At 36.3% G+C, this 15,402-nt stretch overlaps 1 protein-coding gene across 1 annotated transcript in view; it reads right to left on the reverse strand.

The window, feature by feature from the left end:
* The window catches only part of LOC145685603 (T-box transcription factor TBX6-like), a 212,262-nt gene that overhangs the window by 26,059 nt on the left and 170,801 nt on the right, over positions 1–15,402 (reverse strand). The gene's annotated exons all lie outside the window — the stretch shown is intronic.

Here is a 15,402-nt window from a genome sequence, read left to right on the forward strand (position 1 = left end):
AATATTTGCTTAATTTTTCAAGCAAGTCTCAGAGTAAACAGGGGGCGCGGTGGCTCAGTGGTAGAGCGTTCACCTCCGGTGCTTGGGGTCCCTGGTTCGATCCCAGCTCGCGCCGTGTGGACTTTGTGGTAGACAAACACCGTGCTCGTGGGTTTTCTCGGGGTTCTCCCGTTTCCTCCCACTTTCTTCATTTCACTCATTTCTCATTATCACCGTCTCCTTTAGCCTAACCGGCATAACCGTGGGACGTTAAACTTAAATATTTCATTTCATTTCTCAGAGTAAACACTTTAGATGACAGTGATGCAGTGGGTTCTTCTGTTTCTTACCACTTTCTTCATTACACTATTTTTCATTCATTCTGATCATTACCATATCCTTTAGCTTACACGTCATAACCATGGGAAGTAAAACTGAAATATTTCATTTCATTTTTCTAAAGTATATGAAACCCAGTTCTTTAGTCGCGTAGCATAACGGAAAAAGTAACATTTTGTAACAGCCCATATTAAAAACTCAGTTAAAAGAGAAAATGCAATTATATCAATTTACTAAGCTATTGTGATATTAATGATGTTTTGTGTTCAAAGGCGAGAACATTTACCACTTGTTCCAGAGAATCAAAAAGAGAGGCGCCTTGCAACCCTTCCTTTTACTCCAGGTGTGTGTGAATTTTCGCGATAATGAGATATGGTAAGATCGGAATGCAAATCGGGACAAAATGGTGGCAATCAACACGAAAATCGAGTCGTGGCAAACAACACGCCACCTGAAAATACTGGGGATTAACTTCGTGAGGGAGTAACTTCCTGAAACTAGCTCGTCACACACACACACACACACACACACAAAAAAATCAAGCTCACTCTCGAAAGTCTCGGTCTCTCGTTTCGAATATCGACAAAAAAAATACATATATATACCATTGTCTTTACTCAAAATGCATGCATTGTTAAGTTACATTTCTGATAGTAAACAATTACCCTTGGGTGACCGTGTTCAGAGTGGTATACACGGGAGAAAGAGGAATTCCACCTCTGATCACAAGGTATATCGAAAGTGTTTAAAACAACTCAAATTTTGAGTTGTGACTCAATATACTGTAGATCTATTCCATTTCAAGTTATTTTTAGTCAAAGAGCATGTTTTCAACAAATTCCGAAACCTAATTTTGTAAAACAAGCACATAAGATTTCTACCTTCTAATATTATTTTGTTACACATAGCGGTAGATCCAGAGGATTTTTTTTTTTTTTTTTTTTTACGTTGTAGAAGTTTAATGAAGCAATACATCGCAAGAAATTACTTGCATTGGCGTTCTTGCTCAGAAAATTTCGACCTTCGAAAATGCAGGTAGCCATTTCTTGTTCTTTCTTTTTAAGATGTGATATTTTGCGCTATCGCTTCGTTCTGAAGGTTTGGTGCTGATTGCCACGTGTGCTGACTGCCACAGCCAATTATTGGTGCTGATTGCCTCGACTGGCGCTGATTACAAATATCAAGGTGCTGACTGTCACGACGGTGAGCTGACTGCCACGAGCCTGTGAGAAACTATTTGGAAAGAGCGGAATTAATCCGTCATACTAAATGTACTAATCATCATACTAAATTAATATGAGGGATTAATGTAGTAATCATCACAGCAAATCTATGTAGTATCCTGTAAGTTACAAAGTTGCTCACTAAGTGTAACGACATACGCTTGGATGTTTATAAAGGGATTGGTTTTTTTCTGTCATATGTACAATTTGCACATTTCGTTGTTTAAATTAATTGTTTTATTGTATTATTTAATGGATAAGTATTATAAAGTAAAATTAGTGTGTATTTATTCACCCAAATAATGTTTTTAGAGTCAAAGGAAGGGCTATTTAAACAATGATAGAAGGACAGTTCTTGGCATTAATAATAATAATAATAATAATAATAATAATAATAATAATAATAATAATAATAATAATAATAATAATTCCACGTCTAAAGAACTAGATTTTCCAGATGATCATCTTCGCTTCGAAGATGGAATTTCCTTTCTGCAGTACAATAGATTGGAACAAGATAAACGGATTTTGTATTTTGGATATGATGGTCTAAAGTCAGTGCTGACAAGGGAAGTTCGGGACAAAGCACTCGCCTGCAGAGAAACTAAGCATACCATTTGAAGGACCAATTCATGCTGATTTCAACAGGTAATAATATTCCTGTACAGTTGAGAACTGTTCGAGATATTCAGATTGGAAGTTTATATGAAAAAATGAGTGGATGCATATTTAAAAGCGTTAAGTATTTTCTCCCATAGCGAAGCCTGATGTTTTGAACTTGCTACTGCTTGATCACTGGGTCCATTCACAGACAAATTGTTAATTACAAGTTGCATGACGGATGACAAAAGACGTAATGGTTGAGAAGATACCAAAGAACTGCTGCACACGGGGATACGACCATTTGATGTGTTTGGATTCCTATCAATCAAAGATTATGGCATAAGATTTGTACAGAGTATGAAACAACTTCATCAGGACGTTATGATGTACCAACGAAATAATCAAATACAGTTCGTGTCCATACGAATCAGTTCCGATCACCGCAATACATTGGATTGTTTCATTTTGCGTTTTAGACAACTAAAGTTATGTGAAAATTATGAATAATCTGAAATCTACTTTACTAATGACATCCGCTCTTTCTAGCCTTAGCAACACAGTTCATCATAATTTTCTTCCATCACTTTTAGACTACTTGCAGGAAAAAAAAAAATATGTTTGTATATAATATGGTTATTAGGTAATTTCTTCACCTTGACATTCCTACCGTTGAATTCCTGTTCAGTTTTCTTAAAGGCATTCGCAGCAGTATAGTTTCATAGTCCTCATATATTTCGATTCTTTAGCTAACAAATTCTTAACTCTCTGAAAGAAGTCTTACGATCCTGCTTGATTTGATTGTGAATTTCGATTAAAAAACAAAAAAAATCTTCTGCATTCTTAATGAACTCAAAATGTATATTATCTACCTTTTTGTTCTTAATTTTGCTGTATGTCTTTGAATTTGTCCAATGAACCATCCTCGTTTACTTCATTTTCCGTTTTAATGTCTAAAATGTACTGTTTATTCTTGCTGTCATCCGACTCCTCAATGTATTTTTTCCATCTTCTTCAAACTCAATTCACTCATTAAACACTCATTTCTATCTTTAATTTCTATATTGTCATAGTAGTTGTCCCTTGCTGCCCTTCTACAGTATTCGCATGAAATTTACTCTCATATATAATATTCAAATTTCTCTATCTTTAAAACTCTTTTTGGTCACCTTCGCTTCTATTGTATATTTCCGTCCTTGTAGATTTCCCTTCTTCATTCGCAGATAAACTTTCTATACATCCTTTCCTTCCCTTATCAGTCCCCCTTCCGTCATGGAAACCAATTGTTGCTGGTTAAGCAATGAAAAACTTATGTGCCTGCAGCAGATACTACTTTGACTAACCAAGAAGCGTAACTTTAAAAATAAATAAATAAATAAAATCCTTCTTTCAAAGTGACATACGTCAGGCGGACATTCTATTCACGTTAACCTAATGTTTAAGAGCAGGCATAATTTTAATTTGTTCTGTCTATATTTTTACTTCTTCCACATAGATCTAAATACTTTCAGCATTGATCCATTTATCTCCTACTCAGAATATTTGGGGGACGCGTCCCCTCTTTAGACCGCCAGGGACGCCCGTGAAGTCAATAGAGTTGACACTAGCACCAATTATTATCTTAACAATCGATATAACTGTTTGATGGATTTGTAGAGCGATGCTAATGCTCACAATTAATATGCAATGTTGCCACATAGTGAAATTTTAATTCCCCATACCAGCTGAGGGAGGCCCCGGGGAGCATTCCATCATATAAGATTTTCTCTTTATTTTGACCTGCAGAATAGTATTCTGTAGTTTGTGGGCGCCATTTTTAGGACACCCGATATATATATATATTTATATCTATATATAAAAATAACCGATATTAGTGTCGAATCCATAATTTTCGGGGTCGCTGAGACGAACAGTGACACTTCCGATGCTGTTTAAATATTCTAAGTCCAGCTCCCATTAGTGCTCTTAAAGGGTATGGTGACTTTAAAATAATTGAAAATGATCGATATTAGTGTCGAATTCATAGTTGGTGGGTGACAGTATTTTTGCCCTATATGTCCAAAATGAAACTTATTCTCCCCGTGCAAAGAATGGGCATTCTGGTAGCGAAAAATAAATGAGAAATTGTACAATTTAAATTTCCTATCATTCAAATACATTCTTGCTGCTATCTACTGTGTTATCTGGTAGGATATTGAATAACTCTGATTCAGCAGGAAGGAAATTAACTATAGTATTGAAGTTGACTGTGAAGAGTTTCTCTGCATAGCAAGTACTGAGGTTATATGATAAGATCCGTTGTTTAAAGTGAAACGTGGATCACTATTCGACTTTTATCCAATGCTTGATATACACCCTAATGATTGAACACGCGAACACGCATAAAAAGCACGAGTGTTGGCCATCTAGTTACGAATGGATATGCCACACAACTCAAATTGAATAATATAAGGAAAAAATGATACTACTTACACATTTATTTTATTTTATACTATTTACTTTGAGACGAGATCGGGACTGAGACCACTTTTGTCAAACGAGACGAAACCGGAACTGCAACCTCGTTTTCGAACTCCTTCAAATTTGACGATTCTTTAAAATAGCTTCAGTCTCAAAAAAAAAAAAAAAATCTATAATTTAAATTAGAAAGTTTTAATGATTTTTTATGATCAATTTTATATCAATTTGCGATCATTATTAGCGAATCATTCATATAGGTATTGAGAGTAATCAATAATTCACCATAAATCATCACCAGGACTGTTGTTCACACAGGCGGTGTCAGATACAACTATATGTAAAATTTGAATGGCTGATGCCATGAATGATAAGAATGATACCATATTTTATTAAGCTTATTTCTATGTGCCAGATAAAAAGGAAAGACAACCATATCTTTGAAGTTTTTTAGGGTACACAGACAGTAGAGCCTACAAACAATGAAAGCAAATATTATCTACTCTAAATGCATTAGCTCATTCGTAACACTTGAGCAAGTGACAAGAGAGCGTTGCTTTTTTATAATAAAAAAAAAGAATGAAAAAACAACTGACATAGTTTTCTTGAAACATTCATAGCAAAGGGAAATTCAAATGATTTAAGAACACAAAGGAAAAATTTAACTTGATGATAGAACTTCTATTTCACTCCCGTCAGTAACAAAAATGCAGGTGTGTAAATTTTTTGTTCTATTTTTATGTATTGAACCAACAACTTGCCACATGGGAGGAGTTCCCCACCCCTTCCGCAGTATGGAACCTTTTGCTGTGATTTAGCTTTTTCCGTTTCCCGACTATCCACTACCGATTTCTTCACACAACTGGATACTTGAGATGCAGTTTACAGAGGTCACATGGATCACAAGCACTTTGGAAAGAGACACCTGTGAAAAGGGGGGAAAGGGTAATCGGGTTAATGATCCCTAAATGGTACCGCAGTGACTAAGTGCTAAAGGTATAACATCTGGTGATATTCGTCCTTTGTTCAATGGCAGGAAGTTTCATGTGAATTTTATAGTGTACAAAGCGGTGTTTGAGCTTTATTCTACCTTTCTTTGGCGTTACATGGGTTCCTCCATTATAATTCACTGTATATCATTGTTGTTCTTCATCTCAATGGGAGTAAAACGAAGATGTTGAGGGCTCATGCTTGGTTTAGAGGTTAGAACGCTTGCCTTCGGCGCGCGTAGCCCTAGGTTCGATTCCCACTGTGATACGAAAAAAGTGGTTCTGATTCCACAATAATAAGTAGGTTCACGTCTCCTTCAGCCACCACGGCGTAAGAGTGGAACGTTAAACTCAAACAAACCAAAAACAAAAATAGGTTAAGCTTTCATTTCATGTCGAGTTTTCTTCAATTATGAGTTTTATTTTTAAAAGTAGTGTACTTAACCCGTAGTGTTAAACACAACTTACGAGTAACGAGTAAGTTCTATGTTTAATTCTATGTCTAAAATCCGTCGATCGAGTTTTTCATTGTTGCAATGTTTTGAAATATTTTCCATAAAATTTATTCTACCCGTGCGAATAGCGGGCATCATAGGCACTGACTTTTGGGGGAGGGGGCAGGACACTTTTGGCCCCCCAATATTTAAAGGTGGGGTCCTTGCCCCCCAATATAATCCAGTTTAGGAAAAAGTAACAAAGAGGAGAAAGAATTTATGCCGTAAACTTCGTCGTACCTTTAATTCAATATTAGGAACAGCCTTCTTATTCGATACAAAATGCCACTTTCAAAGTTGTGTTTAATAGAGCACTGAAGCTTCAACCAACACTATCGCAGCACTGATATGACAAGGGACGATCAATGTGGTGCGCAAACTTCCAGTAAAGTTCCAAAATTTTGAACTTGAATTTGTTTTAGGCAAATTTGATTTAGGTCTTGAAATTCGCAGCGGAACGGATGGAGCGGACCGAGATCCTGTGGGGGAGGGTCTTTCATCCAGCACCTAATAGAAAACGTCTGAATATGATTATATATTTATTCATTGTTTGCCCTCCCCCGATCGACGTAAATCCGTCTTCAATATTGAGTGGGTGGAGTAATATATATATATATATATATATATATATATATATATATATATATATATATATATATATATATATATATAAGCAATGTTCAAAATATTTATGAAATTCAAAAACAATGTTGTGGAGGATCAGGGGAGCAGAGTTGTCTTCAGTGGCGTATAGGGTGCTATCGGGCTCAAGATCGCCCCGTAATAAATATGTTAGTTTTTCACAAATCAATAATTCTTCTTAGCATTTCTAAGAATGTCATTGACTTTCCATTTTCTTATGCTCTTTGTTAAAAATAATAATGTATTTGCCAAATTTCATATAATGTAAGAATTGCGTCCTCTTTTTCTTTCTTTTGTCGTTTCTAATTTTCTGTTTCTTTTTCTTGATGTTACTATCTTTGGTTTCGCCTATCATACTTTATCGACCGTTGTTAGTTGTGATTCAAGTCGGCCGTCATCAGTAACACCTAAACTAACAGGAGCTGATAAGCGAAACTGGTGTTCTACACCAACTTGAGCGGATATCAACATGACGGAACTTTAGTTATTATAACAAAGAAAAAATTATATCGTTTTGTTATTTTAAAAAGAAGGAAATGTTTGAATTAAAGAAAATCAAAACGGAGGAATAATTAACCTGGAAAATTAGGTAGGCCAAGAGTATACTTCCTTTTTCTTCTATGGATATAATAAAAGGTGAGATTCACTCCTAAGATTTTGTATTATACCATATAGGATTTATCGGTCTGCAGTTTTTGCCATTGAAATTTCAATTCATGCATAAATTAAAATACATTTAATTCTCAAACTCAGGTGGGCAATTGTCACTTCCTTCCTTGTGTTGGGCGTAGCCCCTCGAAACACAATCCTAAAGCCCCCACTGGTTATGTGCAACATTGCGAGGTGGGCAGATTTGAGACTTATTCTAGGGAAGGGAGATGAAATCCATATTACGGTAAAGGGCCGCAGTGGCTCAGTGGTAGACCGTTCACCTCTGGTGCATCGGGTCCCGGGTTCAAACCCTGCTCCCGCGACGTGCACTTTGTAGTGGTCAAACACCATGTGCGTGGGTTTATTCGGGGTTCTCCCGTTTTCTCCCACTTTCTTCGTTCCACCATTTCATTCATTTCTCATTACCACAGTCTCCTTTAGCACAGCCAGCATAACCATGGGACACAAAACTCAAAGATTTTCATATTACGGTAGATGAATCTGATTTCTGTGATGAACACGTTGTAGAGTATATTATATATTAGGCGATGCAGATGAAGTAGTAGTAGTACACATCCGTATTACAAATCACTGCCGTGAACGCATTCTGAAATCTTAATACATGAATATTTATAATTGGTATGTTTCCAATTAGGCATCAACAATTATCCACGTTAAAATTTTGGACACTTGTTTTATAATAATATAAATAATGACTTCCCCAAAACTATGAAGAAAGAAAATTATGTATGACGCAACAATACTCTTATTTGAGCAAAATGATGATAATCTCAACAGCATTACAGGAATCGTTACAGAAATCTGACACGTATCATATACACTTTAGTTAACAGATGTAACCTTAAAATTACGGAGAAAAATATTCCAGCAATTAAATTCTTTTCTTTACTTACGAAGCATGAGTAGATGCCTAGTCTGATACTACAAATAGATAAAATGCGCGTTTACTGAAAAGATGGGTTCTACTGACGTAGGGTAGTCTATATACTCTTCGTGTGCTAGGGCCTAGGAGGGAGGAGGAGATAAGATTTCACATCAGGTTACGTCACGCACAGTCGCACGCCTTCATTTTCATTAAAAATGGAAAAGCCAAAAGAAATCAATTTTATCTCACTTTCCTTTGAGGCAGTCGGACACAAATCATCACACTTATCTGCAAAAAGAACTTTTCAAATCGGATTATTGGGGGAGCCTCCAGTTCCAATGTTGGGGGACATGTCTCCCAATTTCCCCGGGATTTTTGCCCGTACCGACAGCTGGGACAATTTTCCAGAATGAGTAGAGGGACATATTATCCTCTGGCATTTATTGCAATTTGTGCCCAAGTAGCGGATGTGGAATTAATACATATTGATGAAACTACTAAACGCACTACAGCACGAAGTTCAGTTTGAACTACTACTGAATACGATTCTTTCTAATATATATATATATATATATATATATATATATATATATATATATATATATATATATATATATATATATATATATATATATATATATATATATATATATATATATATATATAAGCTGAGAGAAATAAATTCCATCATACATTCCTTTATGGCAGACGGACACAAATCATAACACTTATCCCAAAAAGTACTTTTTACGTCAGATTATTGGGGGACTGTTCCCCAGGTCCAAGACTGGGGGACATGTCCTTCTCATCCTCCCGGGATTTGCGCCAGTGGCTCCCCCAATATTTTCTTCAAGTCGGCGTCTATGAGTGTTACATTCCGTTATTTTCATATTTTTTATTAAATTTTCTGGGCATGATGTGTATAAGTTATTATTAATGTCTGTGTAACATGAATTATGATATTATTCTTATTAACACTCCTAAAGGCAATATTTAGATGCATGTAGCAAATTCCTTAGTGTGTCGAATTTTCAACAGCTTCTCGTTCTCTACTATGTTCTAAAAATATGGGTATATTTTATAGGTTTTAAAATATATCACCGATAAAAGCGTCAACCAGAATAGCTATAGCGCAAATTCCATTGCAATCAGTACAATACTTTCCAACTTACAAAGGTGTATACACAATTTTCAATCAACCTTTTATCTTATCGGTGTCATTATGAGGTTTCACTGTATATTATTATTAATATTATTATTTTATGTCATTCTTTTTTCACGACGTAGCATTCATATATCACATAGCTGGAAAACTGGGATTATAATTCTGTAGTTGATGAGACCATGTAATACATTCGTTTAATGTATCTTTTAATGTCTTTATTATTGATCTTGAACAATAAAGCACATTTTACTTATTTTTGCATAAAGCGTGATACTTGATATGCTTCTTAGTAGATATAGCAAATATGTTCCTCAGGGTTATTGCTATTTAAGAATTTCAAACCAAAGTATTCTAAAATCAATACTTTGTATTTTTCTGTAAACATAAAGTATGTAACTGAATTAAATTATGTACCGCTGTATTTTCTAGTTTTCTTGTATTGCTGATAAAACATTCTAGTCTTGGATTTGTGTGCTGTAATATGCATCTCTATTACAGTACACAAATGGCATGTGTGTTACAGCATAAATATTCATGAGCCAAGTGAGTTTATATCATAAGTTTTGTAAAAGGAGCTTAAATTCTGCCCAGATTCCGTATGCAATAAATAAACTCTTTCTTGTAATCTTTGGTGACTTTGCCATTGCACCCTCGGTATTCATATCTCCCTCACGTAAGAAATCCGTCTGGCTATTCGAGGCCGCGGTGGCTCAGTGCTAGAGTGTTCACCTCTGGTGCATGGGGTCCCGGGTTCAAACCCTGCTTCCACCAAGTGAACTTTGTGGTGGACAAACACCGTGTGCGTGGGTTTCCTCGTGAATCTCCCGTTTCCTCCCACTTTCTTCATTCTGCCATTTCATTTATTTCTCATAATCACCCTTTTCTTTAGCCTAGCCGAAATAACCTTGGGACGTAAGATTTCACCTTCATTTTTCCGGCTGGCTGTTGACCTTCTAATCCCCCTTTTCCTCGCTAATAATACTTCTGTGTAATTGGCAATCACAGAAAATAAACTTCCACATATTCTAAACATTTCATCTCAATTTCTACTGCGAAGGCACGGAAAATTCTGGAGTGCTAGATGTTAATAGAACGACGTCATAATTCTATCTTTTTAATCGATTATTAAATTTGGAAGTGGTAAAAACAAAGTAATATGGAAATCAAAGAATCGGAACAAAACTCTCCCAAAAGACAGAATCTACTGCCATGATGGCTTGTAGTTAGGGATGGACATGGCGAGTCCGAGAGTGTTTTCTTTTAATTCCACTCGAGAGCTCGGCTTGGAAAATTTATCCAACTCGACTCGAGTCAAATCCAGTGTAGTTTGAAGTACACTGGATGGGCGGATATATGAAGGGGAAAGGATCACACGCGAGCATTTTCTTTGTTCAAGGGAAGGATACAAGGAGGAGTTCGGACCTTCAGCACCGAGGTCACATTCGCCCTTTAGGTTGGGCTAGGATTAAGAAAGAAAGCGGCTCTAGCCTAAAAGAGTAACTATCATCCCAGCATTCACCTGGAGGGACTGAATAAATCAGGAAACCCCTCAGTCAGGATGTCCTACCGGAGCATGAATTATTGCCAACCTCGACCTACTAAATAACGCGTGGCAGGCATAGTGATCTGATCTCTACTCCACTGGCTGAGTGATTACACACGACTTCAATATTCATGGCAGTACCGTTACTACTCACAAACAAGAGGAAGGGGCAAATACAAAACAAAATTAAATTAAAACAGGGTGAATTTTACTATACATATGTTTATTAAAACGTTGATATTTACTTATGATTAATAACCGAAAATATAGAAAAAGAAATATCTGTCTACTGAGCAATGAGCATTACTATCTAAATAGAGGTGACCTAATAGATTAAAGAATTTGTCTTCAGAACAACAACTGGTAGTTAAATGTTAACTCGTACTGTTCACCAGCGTTGGATAAAGGGAAAATGTCTGCCTATTAAACGGTTTATTCATTTCACAATAAATGAAATTTCAACGTTGAATCAACATATGTATTACTAAGGTTTGTGGTGACGCCAGTGCCGTGAACATTGAAGTGGGATATGATCTTTCATCCTTCATATGCTCGTCTCTTCCATCTTTCATCTTTCGTGGTTCAGAACACTTCAAACTACCCCGTCTTTCATTCACTTTGTCCATTAATGGCGTGGCGTGGTAATGCTACATTATTCTTTAATTGAGCGCTACACCACTGTAGAGCTCAGATGCTTGGTTCAATTTGAAATATTGAAACATTTTAGACCGAAAGCCTATACTTTCCAGTAGCATTGCTCTCTTATGTCTCATCACTTTTTCATATCTTTAATCGCTATCTAGATGGCCTGTGCAACCAGACTTATGGGGCACCGTTTATTTATACAGTACACTCACATCCTATATAATATACTGTATATACGGGGATAATGTGTGCAGATGGACGTTTGTTGTTCATGAAACTAATCATACTTCAGATGTTTTTAATAATATTGAAAACATCTTTCACAAAGCCTGTAACTGTTGGAAATCCCTGAGAAATTGAATCGTTGCAGAATGTTAAGCAGCAAGCAGGGGTGCAGCTGCACTGCAACAGAAAAAAAAAACTAAACTTATTCCTTGTTCACTTTGTTGAAATGATCTGAATATTTTCTTAAAGAAACGTAGCGTTCAGAAAACAATGCTCTGAATAAGTACATTTCTCCACCAAAAAAACGGGAACAGTAAATGAAAAATTGAAGTTGGGGTGCACGTGCACTCAATTGGTGCTACTAGGTTTAAAATGAATGAAAATAAAAGTTTTATATAATTTCAAACTTAGTTTTAAATTTTATATAAGAAGTGCTCTCAAGGTACTCGTATTAGTAACCCCTGAACCAAAAGGCCAGCCTAAAAAAAATAACTATATGCATGTGATGGAAATGGATGAGAATAAAGTGTAACAGTTTCAAAAGTTTCAATTCTGTAAAAATGCTCCAAAGAACCCTGTCATAGTGTTTCTGAGGTCAACTTGAAAATTTTAAGTGATAACTGTTACAAAAAGTAGTGTTTTCTAATTCTCGAAGTTAAAAAAGTTACTTCAGAGTCTGAGGGAGAAGCCCCGAGAGGAGCTTTGGGGACGAAACCCACATGCGTAGAAACATGGAATATGATGGCCTATACCTACGCTTGGTTCGTCGGTGTCCGGGTCAGGGCTCCTTGCGGCGGAATATCAGGGTTCTACGGTAATAGATTTTCACGCTATTCTTCCGAGTTCATCCGCAGGTTAGTAAGCACTGTGTTAGCATTTTCTCGAATTACTGGGAAAGAATCCTATTTACAAAATTTTAGCTTGATTTTGCTACATGCAGCGATGTTCATGAGACGATATTTGGGATTGTCTCAGGGTAATGTAGTCTCGTCTCGTTTTCGGGATGTGACGAGATGTGAGAATTGCCCTTTCTCGGGAGCAACACTAAAATTATTCCACATTACTGCTTACTTTTTCATAGCTTTCGTTTTCGAAACCAAGAAATCTATGATCTCTAAATGAGCTAAAAGGAGCCGCACGGGTGAACGAAGTATCAAACTCGATTCGACTCGAAAATCGACCTAAAAACTGTGACTAGAATACAGAAAATTTCTCTGCCTCGGCTGAAAACTTGACTCGTGCCCATTCCTACTTGTAGTAATCTGACAGTCTTTTAAGGCTATTCGTGGTATTTCTCGTGCCTTAACCGGCCTCTGGGGCCGCGAGTGTGCACCATTTTGTGTAAAAGTAAACACATCACTGTTTTGGCAGGATATTCTTAAATATTCACGAATATAACCAGAACTAGGAATTCAGAATATATGTGTGTATGGTTTTGTTCGGAAAGCATGTCCATGTTGAGGATAATGACGTATAATACACGACCCACATGACTACACCAGCAAATCAATTTGTAGTTGTAACTATATTTTCGGAATGTGCGTTTTCAGTTCTCCGAGAAGTATTGAAACCCTTGCAAAATAGTCCAAATTGTTTGAAATTTCAGTTTTCCTGAAATTATTTGTCTTTCCTCAAGAGAGTAACGCATAAATAGGTGATTATATTGCGATAATTATCGAATGGTCTATGGACCCTCGAAAACGGACATTTTTCTTGTAAATATATGCTGATAGAAGAATTCTTAAGGGAATATTACACATGGCTTTACGCTTCTCTTTGTCCAGTTCCACTTTGGAACTCTTAAGTAACAAGAGCATTTGGCCGTAGAAATAACAATGGAAATGAAGATAGTTTCGAAAGTAAACTGTGTAATTTGAATTTCCTTATCTTGTTCCATTCTATTATTTTTATATCTGCTCCTTTAAAGAATTATAAATGGGTCACGATAAAACTCTATATTATGAGAATTCAACTAGACAATAATACATTATAATTCATTTTAGAAACAAAGTCAATCTCAAAAGTCGAGATGTGACTACATGAGATAGCTTAGTGCCGCAACGTAGAATAGTGGTCAAAGTACTTGTTCCAGTTTCTATTCTCGGTAGCATACTAAGCCGTGAATGAAGAACAGGCAAAACGGACCATATCTTTACAGAAACATTATATTATGTAGCTTCGTTTATGAACAAGAACGTCAGATTGCACCTAATAAAATAATCGAAAACTTCCAATTTTATCACTACAAGACGCTATATACCCAGGAATACTTCCTTGTTACTTACCACCTAAGCAAAAATCGACCGTACTCACCATCATTGATTGGCATATTCTTTGCATAGCCTGTTAAAATGGCAGACAAAAGGAGCTGTAAAGCAATAAATCACTTTTAGTTTTCACGTGTCAGTACCTCACTAATATTCTTTTCCTCTTGGGAATTCACTCTACTTGTAGTTTCAACTTATACACGATATACCATAACAAGTAAGCGGAAATGATGTGTTTGTTATGATTTTCAGTAATATTTTTGTTATATTTTATTTTCAAAATTTAATACCTAGCATGTTCCATATTTAGTCAATTGTAAACACACAATAATCTCCGAGTTGCTTCGTGTAAATAGACAGAAGGCATACTAGCTGAGAGCAGGCCCGTAGCCAGCCGAAAAATGTAGAGGGAGCCCGGTAGAAGTTAGGGGAGGGGGCGAGCCAACCATATTATAGTTCTTCAAATAGTAACATCAGCAATTCATCATACCGGTATCTGCTCTTGAATGTTTAAGTATTTTGCTTCTACTTAATTCTATTATCCCTCCTTACACACACACACACATTAAGTTAACATTCTGTAATCTACATGAAAAAAACTTGAATTTTATTAAATGGGTATTACTAACTACACGAATTAGAATTAAAATATAAATGTTTTGATAGTCCACATGTAATACTAATATTAAGTTCAAGAACGAGAGATGATCTACTGTGAAATAAGGAAATGCAACTTTACTTAGGCTCTTGTTTAGGGTTAACTTGCGAAGTTGCCCTTCCGTTTTTATCAAAATTACCTAGAAGAAATTGATAATTTGATTGTTTGTGTGCTTGATAACATGTAAGCGAAGCGTAATTTATGTGTAATACCTTTTGATAAGCGGTTATAAAGACGGGACTAATTCGCAAGTAGAGGGAATTACTTGTCTCTAGGTTAAGGACGGTTGGATTGTGGATAATTTTCGAGTAAACGTGCCTGCAAGTGTACAGGGTCTTTGCGCTGGATGTGAATTGACAGTAGTAACATTTGTAAAACATGATGTTGATAGTGAGGTTAATCTTCTGAATATTCATGGCTTAATTAGTGAAAGAACAAAGACCACCAACAATCGTTTGCGAGTTTCTGCTTGAGATAGGAGAGCTCTACAAACCTAAGTACGTACTAAGGTAAATGCGAAGTAGGCATAACCTAACCTAAGTAACCTAGTAGTGCATCATCCCACCTTACTTCGGCTTCTCCCTTCGCTCGTTCTTCCCAACTGCGCACTCCCCATTAACTACCCACAACCGTGCTCCG

This window comes from Thermobia domestica, chromosome 5 (genome assembly GCF_964235325.1).
Source record: "Thermobia domestica chromosome 5, izTheDome1.hap1.1, whole genome shotgun sequence".
In the NCBI taxonomy this organism is placed as follows: Eukaryota; Metazoa; Arthropoda; class Insecta; order Zygentoma; family Lepismatidae; genus Thermobia; species Thermobia domestica.